The following is a 13910-nucleotide window of genomic DNA, read 5'->3' on the forward strand; positions in this document are numbered from 1 at the left end:
AGAGAGTCCCTCATAATAGTGTCCGCTTCCCATTCATTTGTACAGGTGAGCCTTGTCCTAGATTTCGACCCACTTAGGTCATACTAACCCTAACCATTATAACTATGTGGAGAGCGGACTTTCTGTTACACGGACCTCAGTTTCGTTACAACGGAACAATTGACACACGCAGTTGATCAGAATGATAAAAACAGAGACATCAATTCCGAAATGATCTTCATAAGAACTGTTCTTACTGGAGAGATTATATCCTTGTAGTGTGTGCGAAGTATGTAAAGATCCTCGCCTGCATTCTCACACTTACCCCCGTACATATTTACGGATAGTTAACTGATCAATTTTCAGCTTCGGACTTGTAAATATTGGGGCACGGTCTTTATAAAACAAAAACACAATGAAAAAAATCTGGCTTACATAAAAAGGGTTTTTGTAGCTTTAAGAACAATTTTAGACATTCAAACTGTTCCTGTTCTGTAATTATTTAACTGAAGACTGGACAGGAACCTTCAGGTTTAGACTTCCATTTCTTTTTAATTCATTCCTACTGACTAGTACGACATAATCTACTGGTATCATCCCACTGTACCTTTTAATACTACCATATAACCCGCCTGAAACACACAGAAAACTACCAACACATAACTTCATAATATAGAGCTATTTCAAAACAGACTCGGTGATTGTGCTAGCTGAGAAAATAAAGGTTGAGACTGATTGCAATGTGACTGGATGTGACTTGTGTCAGCTGTGCTGCTCGTGAAGTAACGTATCATGTTTCATAAAATTTTGCATATTACTAAGTAAAGTCAGTTTAAATTCAATGCAAATCTTACTACCTTTGTGAGATAAATATTGAGTCTGCATACATGTACCAAACAGTTTTCATTGGAAATCTGATTTACTTTCAGAGCCAACGCAAACCTGTTTTTTTTTTCGAATTTTCATATATGCCCAACTATGGCATCTGAAGTTTACCGAAGTTTAATTTGGGTTAATATTGGAAATAAACGAATGTTAGATGGGTTTATAATCGATGTCATAAAGTTCAGTGACCACAGCGGTACCGGGACCTGGTCAACCCTCACTGGAATCAAGTTGGTTTTCCTGGAAAAGATGTAGACGTGAAAGGTAGGCCCTATTTCTCATATCAGGGTATGAGGTTCCGTAGACATGTTTCAGAATGCCTCTTGGAAGGATACTGAGTATGTGCAGGTACATGTAGTATTGCAATTGGTGTCGGATCAGTCCGCGTTTGGAAATCACTCGAGGCCCAAGTTTTAATAAATTGTTCCTTCTGGAACGTTACTGGGGCATTATACTGTATACAGGTATCATATTCGTGTTAGAATAAGTCCCTTAAATTTGAATATGCAAAGGTTCGCGAGAATATTGCATGGTGGCAGCCTTCAGAGGTGATCGTTTAACAGACTGTCATTATTATACCAGCGAGTTGAAACTTGTCACACGTGTGAGATCTCCCAGGAACAGTCACATCTGTCACAGTGTATGTCACATACCAAAACTATTACATGTCCCTACCACCGTCACATGCTGACATGTATGAATTTGCGCCAGCGCCAGCGAGAGGTGTTCATGGCATATATCGCGAGAGGGTGACAGTGTATTATTTGACATACATACAAAGGAAAAAATACAGTCGTTTCATCCTAAAACACCCCTTAAACCGAATAAAGTGACCCTATATCACGCTAGAGAAGATATATGGAATAATCTCGTCTACGTGCGCTGGTCACCTCCCGCCAAATCCTTACGTAATGTCTGATCAATTTGGTCAATTTTTGCTAAATACTTGTCGTAGAAGTTCAACTCGCTTGAACAGTATTTAATCAACCGTCGACACTGACCATGCGCGTCTCAGCTGAGCCACACCAAGATGGGACTGCTGCGGAAAAAAGGTCCCAAGGCAAATCCACTTCTTTTAGTGACATTTCTGATAAGCAAGGAGCGTCGGACAGGAATATAGTCAAATTAATTTTCTCAAGTGCAAAGTAAAAAGAAATCTACGTTTTTGTGATATTTCTGACAACGAGGCAGTTACGGAATATAGTCAAAGTGAGACGGAAGTCCACAGGAGTAATAATTCTACGTTTTGGTGACATTTTACTACACTGTACGAGGCGGTTTCGGAATATACATGTGCTGGTTTTCAGAGCATTCATGTGCTACATGCAATAACAAATTTATAGGGGAATAGATTTGATTTTTGCCGATATTTCTGATAAAGAAAAGGAGTGAACAGCTTAAAAACAAAAGGTAAATAACACAACCGTCGTTAAAGAGTTATAGATTGAAAAAGAAATGTGTATGCACTTGTGGCTGAAATGTTTTCAAACCATAACCATAATTATGATATGACTTAGTGTAATAAAATGATAAAGAATAATTATTGAAGGTGGAAAGTTTCTGAAAATTTTTAAGAGTGTGAGAGATTTTAAATTTGTCTAGGTATATAACGCAAGCAAAGTCGCTATTCGCTTGATGCCAAGAAGGTTAAATGTAAAGCTCTGTCTTCGGTTTTCGGCATTTTAGAGACCTCAACTGATTCAACCAAGATGTAGACGTGAAATTCTGGACTACATCGAGGTTAAATCTGATGTTTTCGAGAGACGCTACTCAGACATGTCGAGTGAAGCGCAATATTTCTGGGTAGCGGCTCGAGGCTGCCCTCGATCTTCACTAAAGATTGGCTAAATGGACAGGCTTCAGTTATCAGCATATCGCCACGGTCACATAACATCCCTAGGTATGTATACATAAAACACAAGCGACTCAGTAATCGGGCCAGTGTTATCTCGCCAGCGTCGCGTCACTTTAGCATCGAACATGGAATGTGCTGGACGACATCTTGCTTCCCGGTAGGACGTATATACTTTTCAAATAAGGAACTTTTTGGAGGTTGGGGCAAGGTAAAAAAAAAAACCTGAACGTTTTCTGTTGGCTGTGCCGCCTTCCTCAATAAAGCCTTAGTTTTTGTAAAGCATTATTGTCAATGGATCACCAATGTAATGCACGTGACATTAATTCCTAAACTACTTTAGAAGTTTAGAAATTCTCTTGGAGATGCTACAGTTTACCTTTATATTATTATTTATATTCATATTATTATTTATATTATTCCCATCTCCTAGAATACCAGAATTTGAACTGTCTTTGTTTGCTATGTTCCTAGGAGCGCGTTTCTTCATTGTAATATCGTTTATCTATTTCTCTGGTCTCCCCATACAAGTATAGGAAAATATAAGCCCTAATGCCCGTCACGAAGGTCGAGGAAATGCCCGTCATAATTATCACAGAAGTTGACAGAAAACGAGCTTTGTTAAAAGGGATCACTGAAGTCGGAAATATAATCACGCAATATGCCTAATTTTACGAAACTAGATCTGATTAAATGTTAACCATAGGTAAAGTTCACATAGGAATTACCTCACCTCAGCACCTTTCTATAAAGTGTAGGTTAGAGGCAACTGAGGTTAATTTTTTTGGGCGCATTTAAGCATGAAAATCTTTCAGGGTTCGAGGCATTGGTTGATCATCAAGAATAGAGGTCTACAGGTAATGGGAAGAAATATGAGTGATGCATTTCCCGAAAAATGGCATTTGCCATGGCAATTAGCAACAATTTATCACCATCCAATAAAAAAACGTCGACTTTGTTCTGGCGAATATAAAATCTGTTGAAACAGGCTACTACTAACATAATGACTTGCAGTCTGTAGAAAACAAGTGTCTGTCTTGTTTATTGGCGCCATCGACTTAAAGACTGTCGATCAATATGTCTGCATTGTCTTTTTTTTTCCTTTTGGTATCGGGAGCAAACTGTTGTAGTCAACATCCCATACTGAATGTCCTTCAAAACAGCATATTTGCAGGTACAACAACTCCTTCCAACAGATTTGTACAAAATCGGATGAGATACAGCCCGACTTTGTGGAGGCCAGCTGAAGGAATTGGTACAAAATACAGTTTATGGGAAAAAAGGTCGCTTAAAAAAACAACTCAAACTATAACAAAACGTTCCTTCTCCAGACCGCGTAGAAAGGCAAATGGAATCGGAATAACAACAGTCAACACTGCTGAATTCACGGAGAGAATGGATTTACTGCAAAACAACACAGAATCAAGTCCATTTCCAAGTTCCGAGTCGTTTCAAGCCACCCCTAACATCAGTTCCTTGGACGATTCCTCCGAAGTCAGGCCTTTTGCACATTTTTGGAATAGATCACAATTCCTGTTCCCTGCAAACAAAAACTTTTGTTTGAAATTGTTCGGCCGCATTTCATGGCAACACATCACGTGTTACTGTGACTCATTTTGCGAAATATTTAATGATTGTTGCCTGCCATATCTGTCTTGCAATGAAATACCAACTGATCGTAATGTAACAGCGATCAAACAATTAAATATAACAAGAAATCAAGTTGAATGCAGATCCCAGAGTACGAAACTTAACCAAGTAAATGTGTCAACAAGAAAGATCCGACGGATAGGGTTCAGTAATTTCTGGATGGTCTCATCTTGCTTGAGTAGAGCACGCTCAACTCTCCGCCGAAAATGCGAGTTTTCAGGGTTTACAACTGACCTTGACCTTCTCAGTCCAGTTTCAGATCCAGTATCAAAACTTACCTATAAAAACAAATACTGTGCTGCTTGTTACAATGCAGTTGACACTTCAGTATGGGAGACGATGTTTAAGTGCGGTCCTATTACTTCAAGCATTTACGAGATAGTTATCAACATAACTTCAATGAAAGATCTTCTTGCACGTATTGAGTTTCACGAAGCATGTTCACTTTATTTCAAACCACCGAAAGCAATTCCAGGAAGACCATGCACTCTTAAAGGTATTGGCCATCATACCGGGATTCGTTGGTTTAGCACGTGTGGTCCGAAAAACATTTTCCTTCAAGAACGGTGCCAAAATGCCCCATTTACAATGATGCAGTATGTTCAAGATTTTGGAGGCTTAATATACAGCAGAAATGTTTTCTGTTGGCTGTGCCGCCTTCCTGCCATACCGAACACTTTTACAGATTGCACAAGTTTCGGTGGGTCATTCACTTAATGTGATATTCTTCACGTTATGATGTTTGCTATGTATGTGCATTTTGAATTGGTCTTCGGCTCATCACATGTCCCTTTTTTAACAGTTTTAATTACCCTTATGATAAAATATAACCTGGTAAATGCAGAACAAAATGCTTTCAATATCTGTTAAGGTTTTTTAGATTATCTTCAATTAGCATAACATATATTTGCATTTACCAGTAAGGAAATATATTTTAATCAAACTTTCAGTTTACCCGACAAAAGATCGTGGATTTGACCCTCTCGAATTGGGAGTACTAATTGATGTGTCGCACGAAAAGGACTGGTGTAAGCCACAAACAGACACAGTAAGTAACTAACCATAACAAGTGTTGTTAAACGTTCCTGTCTTTTCTTACGTCATGCTATAGCCATATATTAAATTCAAACTGTGATTCTGTGTTATTTATAGTTAGTTTGCTTTTTCAAAGGATTGTCTACGTGATACTTCTCCTTTAGCATTTTATTAAACCATCTCCCTTCAGTTTTTAATTTAACAAACACTTTACCTACCAATAATTGAAGTTAAATAGCATTAATATATATATATATATATTTGATGCTGAGTACTTTTGGTGTGCTGGGTATAGCTCACCAGACTATATTCCCATTGTAAATATATGATCAGCAGATTTCGATATGTTGAGGGCGGCCCATTTCATGGAAAGGGTTAAGTAGGAATGAAAAATTATTCAATGTAATTCATTTCAATAAGGTAGACTTCAAGTACAACAGTGTTCTGGTTAAAAGGAACATCTTTATAACGTTTTACATACATTTTATTTTGGCCAAACATGGTCAAAATACTGCTATGATGTATTCCATTAGTTAACATGAAAGGAAGGACACCTCTTCGTATGAGATTTAAAATTTCCGCAAGTAAACAACACATAAAAATGTAATAATTGCATTTTACCACCAAAATGGAGGTTAATCGTAATATCTGGATGTCGCAAAACAGATCTAGAGGACTGTTATTGATTGCTACCCCGTAACAATCTCTTGAGAGATTTTTCCTAAACACATACATGTTTATATCAATTACCTTTGAATGTCGGAACAGATTCATTAATAATCGGTAGTATTGTCGATAATCCCAGAAAAATTCGCTTTATGACACTTTTTCCACCAAAATAAAAAGTATTCGTCCCTTTAATAAAATTATTCTAAAACATAACCATGATCCCTACGTTTTAAAAAAATTCTAATAAGCTAATAATAATCATTATTATAATGACCAAAAATGTTCATTAGCTTGTGAGTTGGATCATAAATGAAAATTATCAAACACAAGCCGAAATATTTTCGTACCGTTAGCTTACGGCTAACCTGGGCGAAGGCCTTCATCATACTGATGTGAGTAGATGTTGATACTCACTGACCGCTAGCTGGTATAGGCTACCACCTACATAGGCTACCACCTAGCGATCAGTGAGTGTCAACATCTACATCTTGCCCCAGGCAATTTTGCCCATGTGCCTGTTTTGTTATGCTAGCCAATCCATCTGAATGGTTCCCATGTAACAACCCAGCCTGGCTATTTGGCATGTCAACGGCTTGGTGATATAGGTATCCCTCTTGACTTAGGAGCCGCATATTTAAATATAATTAATGTTGGAATATTTCATTGGTCACGCTAGGTATGTCAGTGTTCCACTACTGTCATCCCAAATCTACACGATAATCGGTTGCCTAGTACTTATGTAATAGTAAAATTAAACTATGGGTACCCTTGTAGCAATGTACGTAATTGCGTTAGGGTGACACTTTTGCTTGGGAAGTATACGATTCAACTTTTCACTTTCTACAGTAAATTTAAGCTTTACAAAGCTTAATTTAGTGTGGAAAATGAAAAAATTTAATCTTAAAACAATCAACGAATCACTCAGATTAATTTCCAATAGTAAGTAATTTGTTTTTACATTTAAAGTACATAAAGTTGACTTTGACATTTCAGGCACAGTGCTTTGCCTCAAAAACTATGGAACAAGACCAGTGTTTTTCGCCTGTAGTTGGTGTCTTCAATGGTTATTACGACTTAAAGCTATTGATTGTCCCCCAAGATGAACTGTACGTTCTTAAAAACCGCATTGATTGGACTGACTGTAAATCAATAGCGGAAAAAGCATTACCTTATAGTTTTTCCTATTCCAAACGGGGTGAATGGGCATTTTTGGAAGAGAAGGTCACATGTACGGGCTTGACAGCTGATACGAACGTCACGAGTGCCAAGACCTTTGCAAGAACAGCATATGTCTATAATATCCCAGTTGTTTTAAAAAGAAAAATCAACAGATACGGTCAGGGTATAACCCATTTTGAATCGTTGCAAGATGAGGTTGTCAAGTATCTCCAACAGAAGAGTGTGATTAGCCATAACGGGGTAAATTACAAAGTAAGCCTCATCCGGGAAGAGCGGCAAATTTGTGAAAACATTGACCGTGACATAGAGGCTAATACGATGCCGCCGCATTCCTTTGCAACTGACCATCGTGTCACTTATTTCGTTATTGTGATATGCTCCAGCGTCGCCCTGATGTACTTTTTGCTATCTAAATGAAAAAACAGTCTCTTAGGGTAGTGTCCTTATGCTAACTGCGCAAGAACGTCACGCCTTGGCGTCTATTTTGTTGTACATTGCATCAGCAGCTTGTGCTTGCGATCTAGCAATTCACGAAAGTTGGCGTTAAACGGTTGGCTAAAATTGCCTCACAAATGCTTTCCATCACTTTTTGACAATATCTGCCCTTGTTACATGTACATATACCGATGCGGGGGCGAGTAAAGTCGTTGAAAAACTTTGTTTTCCAAACTTAAAAAATACAATAAGGAAATGGGAAAAATCAGTTACATCGTCAAACTGGTTGGAACATACGAACAAAATTTACATGGCTACCTGTCATTTTCATTTTGTTGTAAAGTAATTGATTTACACTTTTACTAATCGCAGAAAATGATTTAAATGGAATCAAATGAGTGAAAGAATAGGGAGTTATTGAGTGTAAGTTAAACTTCCTTATGAGTTTACAAGCGTAGAAATTGTTTTCATGATAGGAAAAGATGGAACATGTCAAAGTCACTTATAGTTCGATTTGACTGACTGATCTCTCAATAGATTTGCAAGTTTCTGACACGTGTTAAACACATGCAAACTAAGGATGGATATGGTACAAGCATGAGTAATCCAAATAATATTTAAATATTTTTAAATGAAAACAAGTCTCTTAGAAATTACCTAATAGGGAAATGTTGCATGGTGGTTTGCAACATGAGAATGAAAAATTCCTTGTAATCGCACAAAGACAACAAATGAATGCATGATCATTACGGAGAAATAAATTCTTGTGAAATAAATACTTGTGAAATTGTATGAAAAAGACAGTCGGTGAATAAACGCCTGAAATTTTCATTCATGTCTGTCATATGCAATTAAGACCATGTGTAGGAAATATGGACTACCAGTATGAGCACACTTCATGTTTGAAGAAAAATTTAAATATATACCTGTATTTAATGCTTCTATGGTATTTGAATATTTGAAATGTATCTTAAGGACATTACCTTAAACGTTCAAACAGAAACCATATCAAAGTTATTTCTTTTTATATGAAAATATGTAATATTACCCCACTTACTTTACATTATGCAAGATTTGACAAGCCTACTAAACGATCTGGTCGTTTGTTACTTGGATCCGCGAATTAGTGATTCCTATCGCCGTATTTACGACTTCGTGTTCTGAGTGTGCAAATACTGACTCCAAGCATCGCATCATTGATTTGAGAGATCGACTTTCATCCGTGTCTCTCGCCATTTATGCTTTGGTTCCTTTTCTTGATCGCAAGGTACTTTCTATATGGCGAAGGAAGAACTGCTTTGGTACCGGGACCTGGTCAACCACCACTGGAATCAATTGGTTTTGCTGAAAAATCAAGGTTTTTCTTATATCGGGCATGAGGTTCCGTAGACAAGATGCAGAATGCCTCTTGAAAGGGTACTGAGTATGTGTAGGATAATATTGCAAATGGTGTCGCATCAGTCCGTGTTTTGAAAACATTCCAAGCCAGCAAGGTCTTAGTAAACTGTTCCTTCTGGAAAGTTTTCGGGGCATTATACTGTATTCTCAGCAGATATATCACTGTATTTGCAAGAGGTGACTTTGGGGGTAACTCTAGGCTTCATCATTGTATAAAATAGATTTCTATTTTCATTACAAGTTAACTTAACCGAGTATAATTCGGATGGCGTATAGTAATGTCTGTGGCAAACACATATCTCCTCGACAGTTCTCGTGGGATCTCCATAAGTGCACTAAAGCTACGGCAAGGGCATTACGTTCAGGTAACATATAAGTGTTAGCATAAGTCCTTTAAATTTTAATATACAAAGGTTCACAATAATATTGCATGGTGAAAGCCTTCAGAGATGACCGTTTGACAGATTGTTATTATTATACCAGAGTTGAAAGCACTTATCCACCACCTCCCCAGCGGGCAAATTATGTTGTTTTAACGTTGAATATATATAAACCTTGGAAATCCTAACTTAAATGTCATGCCTATAAACCCTACATATATTTAGCAATCAGACATGTCCTACTGCTAAACACATCCAGGCTAAAAGGGTGTACCATGCTTAGGTGCAAAACATGCTTAGGAGCTAAATACGTTGAAAAGATGAGACAAAGCAGGCACTTGGATAATTTTACAGTGTACGTTATAATTGTGTACCTTTGTTTTGTACCAAAAATAAAAAATATTTCAGGTCATTTTAATGTCTTTTATTGCAAGAATGTTGTCTAACAACTGTGGTTAATACAACGTTTTTCTCTGACGTTGATCCAACTTTCAAATCCAACGTTCATCCAACGTCTTATCAACGTTATGGTTTAACGTTGTTTCATCGTTAAAACAACAATTTGCCCGCTGGGTTTTTTTTCTGGTCTCCCTATACAAGTAAAAAGAAAATCAAAGCCCTAATGCCTGTCACGAAGGGATCACTGAAGTCTAAAAATTAATCACGCAATCTGTCAACTATTACGAAACTAGATCTGATTAAATGTTAACCATAGGTAAAGTTCACATAGAAATTACCTCACCTCAGCACCTTTCTATAAAGTGTAGGTCAGAGTCTTATTTCAAAAAACGAAAGTCTTAACAACAAATAAAGGAAATTTTAAGACATCTGAGTTAATTTGTTTGGACGCATTTAAGCATAACAATCTTTTAGGGTTCGAATCACAGGTCTATCATCAAGGGTAGAGGTCTAGAAGTAATGGGAATAAGTCTGAGTTATGTACTTCCCGAAAAAACATTGCCATGACAATGAGCAAAATTAATCATCAACCAATAAAAAACGTCGACTTTGTTCTGGAGAATATATATCTGTTGAAGGAGGCAACGACTAACATGATGATTTGCAGCCTGTAGTGCACAAGTGTCTACCTTGTTTATTGGCGGCATCAACTCAAAGACCATCAATATGTCTGCATTGTCTTTGTTTTTCCTTTTGGTATTGGGAGCAATCTGTTGTAGTCAACATCCCATACTGAATGTCCTTCAAAACAGCATATTTGCAGGTACAACAACTCCTGCAAACAGATTTTTACAAAATCAGATGAGATACAGCCCGACTTTGTTGACTCCAGCTGGAAGTATGGGGACAAAAGACAGTTTACGGGAAAAGGAGACGCTCCGAAAAGCTATCCAAACTATATCAAAACGTTCGTTCTCCAGACAACGTAGAAAGGCAAATGGAATCGGAATAACAACAGTCAACAGTACTGAACTCACGAAGAGAATAAATCTACAGCAAAACAACAGTGAATCAAGTCTAATACCAATTTTTGAAACGTTTCAAGCTTCCCCTAACACCAGCTCCTTGGACGATTCCTCCGAAGTCAGGCGTTTTGCACATTTTTGGAATAGATCACAATTCCTGTTCCCTGCAAACAAAAACTTTTGTTTAATGCGGAACGGCGGCGACATTTCATGGCAACACATCACATGTTACTGTGACTCATTTTGCGAAATATTTAATGATTGTTGCCTGCCATATCTGTCTTGCAATGAAATGCCAACTGATCGTAATGTAACAGCGATCAAACAATTAAATGTCACAAGAAATCAGGTGGAATGCAGATCCCAGAGTACGAAAGTTAACCAAGAAAATGTGTCAACAACGAAGTTCCGACAGCTAGGGCTCAGTTATTTCTGGATGGTCTCATCTTGCTCGAGTAGAACCCACAGCTCAACTCTCCGCCAAAAATGCGAGTTTTCAGGGTTCACAACTGACCTTGACCTTCTCAGTCCTGTGTCGGACCCTGTAACACAACTTGCTTTTAAAAACAAATACTGTGCTGCTTGTAACAATGTAGTTGACACTTCAGTATGGGAGACTATGTTTAAATGCGCTCCTATTAATTCTGACGTTTACGAGATAGTCATTAACATAACTTCAATAAAGGATCTTCTTGAGCGTATTGAGTTTACCGAACAATGTTCACTTTATTTCAAATCACCAAAAGAAATCCCAGGAAGGCCGTGCGCTCTTTAAGGTAGTGGTCACCATGATGGGATTCGGCGGTTTAGCACGTGTGGTCCGGAAAACATTTTTCTTCAAGAACGGTGCCAAAACGCTCCAATTACAATGATGCAGTATTTTAAAGTTCCTGGGAGCTTACTATACAGCAGAAATGTTTTCTGTTGGTTGTGCCGCCTTCTTGTTATGCCCATCAATATGACAGATTGCGAAGATTTTGGTGGGTCATTCACTTAATGTGATCTTCTTCAAGTAATGATGTTGCCTATTTATGTGCCTTTATTGACAGTTTTAATTATTATCATGATAATATAAGCTGGTGAATGCAGAATAGAATGCTTTCAAAATCTGTTAAGTTTTTTTAGATTATCTTTATTTGCATAAAATATATTTTTGGTAACCAGAAAGGAAATGTATTTTTGACGAACTTTCAGCTGGTCCAACAATAAATCGTGGATTTGACCCTCTCGAATTGGGAGTACTAATTGATGTATCGCACGAAAAGGACTGGTGTAAGCCACAAACAGGCACAGTAAGTAACCGATCATAACAAGTGTTGTTAAACTTTCTTGTCTTTTCTTGTGTCATTTGTTTAATCAGCCTTTTCTCTAAATGTCATGTGGCTCCATAAGAATTTTTTTTGAGTCATCTCATAGCCTTGAGTCATCTCATAGCCTTAAATTCAAACTGTAATTCTGTTTTATTTATAGATACTGTTTGTTCTTAATTGTCTATGTAATACCATCTTCTCTTTTACCTATTTAATTGACCATCTCCATTTATTTCTTGATTGAATACACACTTTGCCAATAATTGATGTTTGAAAGCATTATATGAGAAATAATAATATCATAAAATGCCAGCGTATGCTACTTTTCATCCCATTCATCCAAACACTGTCCGTGGGCACCAATGGGGAGTAATTATGCCTAGGTAGTTATCTAATTTGTTGTTAGTAATTTGTTGGCAAATTCTGTCCCTGGCACGTTCAACGTAAACTTATGAGTAAAAGCGTGAAAAAATGTAGGAATTCTACTTTGTTTTAAATTGTTCATTCCACAAAGTTATTTCCGTATAGCTTTTGACAAAAATATGCATGTTATCTTCATGTTACCATAAAGAAAGTCCGTTACATATTGCCCACTTATCGCAAATATTATGCTTTAAAATGGTAAAATAAGAAGGGGAAATTACAAACAAATGTTAAAAAATGATGATGTAAATCCCCTATGCGTACACCGTATACATATACCTGTACATATAACACACGTGGTTTATGCGCTCGTGCAGGGAACCTACATATCTCAGACAATACAAAAAGTATTTACATATTTCCAGGATACGTTTTGGAAACGTTAACGTGTATATCGTTTTGAAACGTTTTTAAACGTTTTTGGTAACGTCATGAATATGTATATCTTTCCTGATGTTTTAAACACGTTTTGATAATGCTGTGAATAAGTGAAAAAAAAAATAAAACAAATTAACATTTCCAAAACGTTTTCTAAAAACTTTTTTGAAAAGTTTGCAATACTTTTGCATAACATTTTACCATTTTTTAAGCTGACTGCTTTTTGGGGGGTGTGCTGCGTATAGCTCACCATGACTATATTGCCATTGGAAATATACGTTCCCCAGATTTCGATGTGTTAAGGCGGACCATTTTATGGATAGGGTTAAATAACCGTCAAAAACTTCACTTCTCTCAAAAATCCACAGGTGGATTTTTTTACCCCTGTGTTAGCTTTCCTTGCGAGTACATTTATTAGAATTTCATTCTTAAAATGAAGATAAAACAGTTCATCGGAAAAACATACAATTATCAAGATTTCTTTAAAACGCCTTCAGAATAATTGTGATAAAATTCGTTTTTACAGTCTATTTTATCCTTCTCCGAAATAACGAACACTAAAACTTTAAGGTTTATTCAGTTTAATGATTTATTTAAGCTTTTCATCACATGTCGATAATTTCGCGAAGGTTAAAAGTACCTAAAGTCCAAAGGATTTAATAACCGCACCACCCAAGTCACCCACTGACCCCAAACCCAATTTGTAAAAAGCCAGTAGTTGTAGATCAAACAACGTGAGACGCTTGCGGCCTAACATTGGGCTGGCAACGATTGCCACTGAGACTGTGCCCAACGCTGCCGATGTCGATACCAGCTGCTTACTGTCTCGATAAATATAACCGACAAACTGCAAATCGTAGTGAAGCAAAATTTGAAGTCCTTTATGCATATTTTAGTTAACAAAAAAGTATAA

General features: G+C 37.1%; 1 long non-coding RNA gene across 1 annotated transcript in view; it reads left to right on the forward strand.

Moving 5' to 3' along the window:
* Positions 1–931: 931 nt before the first annotated feature.
* Positions 932–13910, forward strand: part of LOC147763336 (uncharacterized) — a 39529-nt gene continuing 26550 nt past the window's right edge. Inside the window, exon 1 of the long non-coding RNA XR_015333224.1 lies at positions 932–1128. This is a non-coding gene — a long non-coding RNA (uncharacterized LOC147763336). The remainder of the gene's footprint in view (positions 1129–13910) is intronic.

The sequence above is a fragment of the Lingula anatina genome, chromosome 2 (assembly GCF_051362555.1).
Source record: "Lingula anatina isolate TDL-2025a chromosome 2, LinAna3.0, whole genome shotgun sequence".
NCBI classification, from domain to species: Eukaryota; Metazoa; Brachiopoda; class Lingulata; order Lingulida; family Lingulidae; genus Lingula; species Lingula anatina.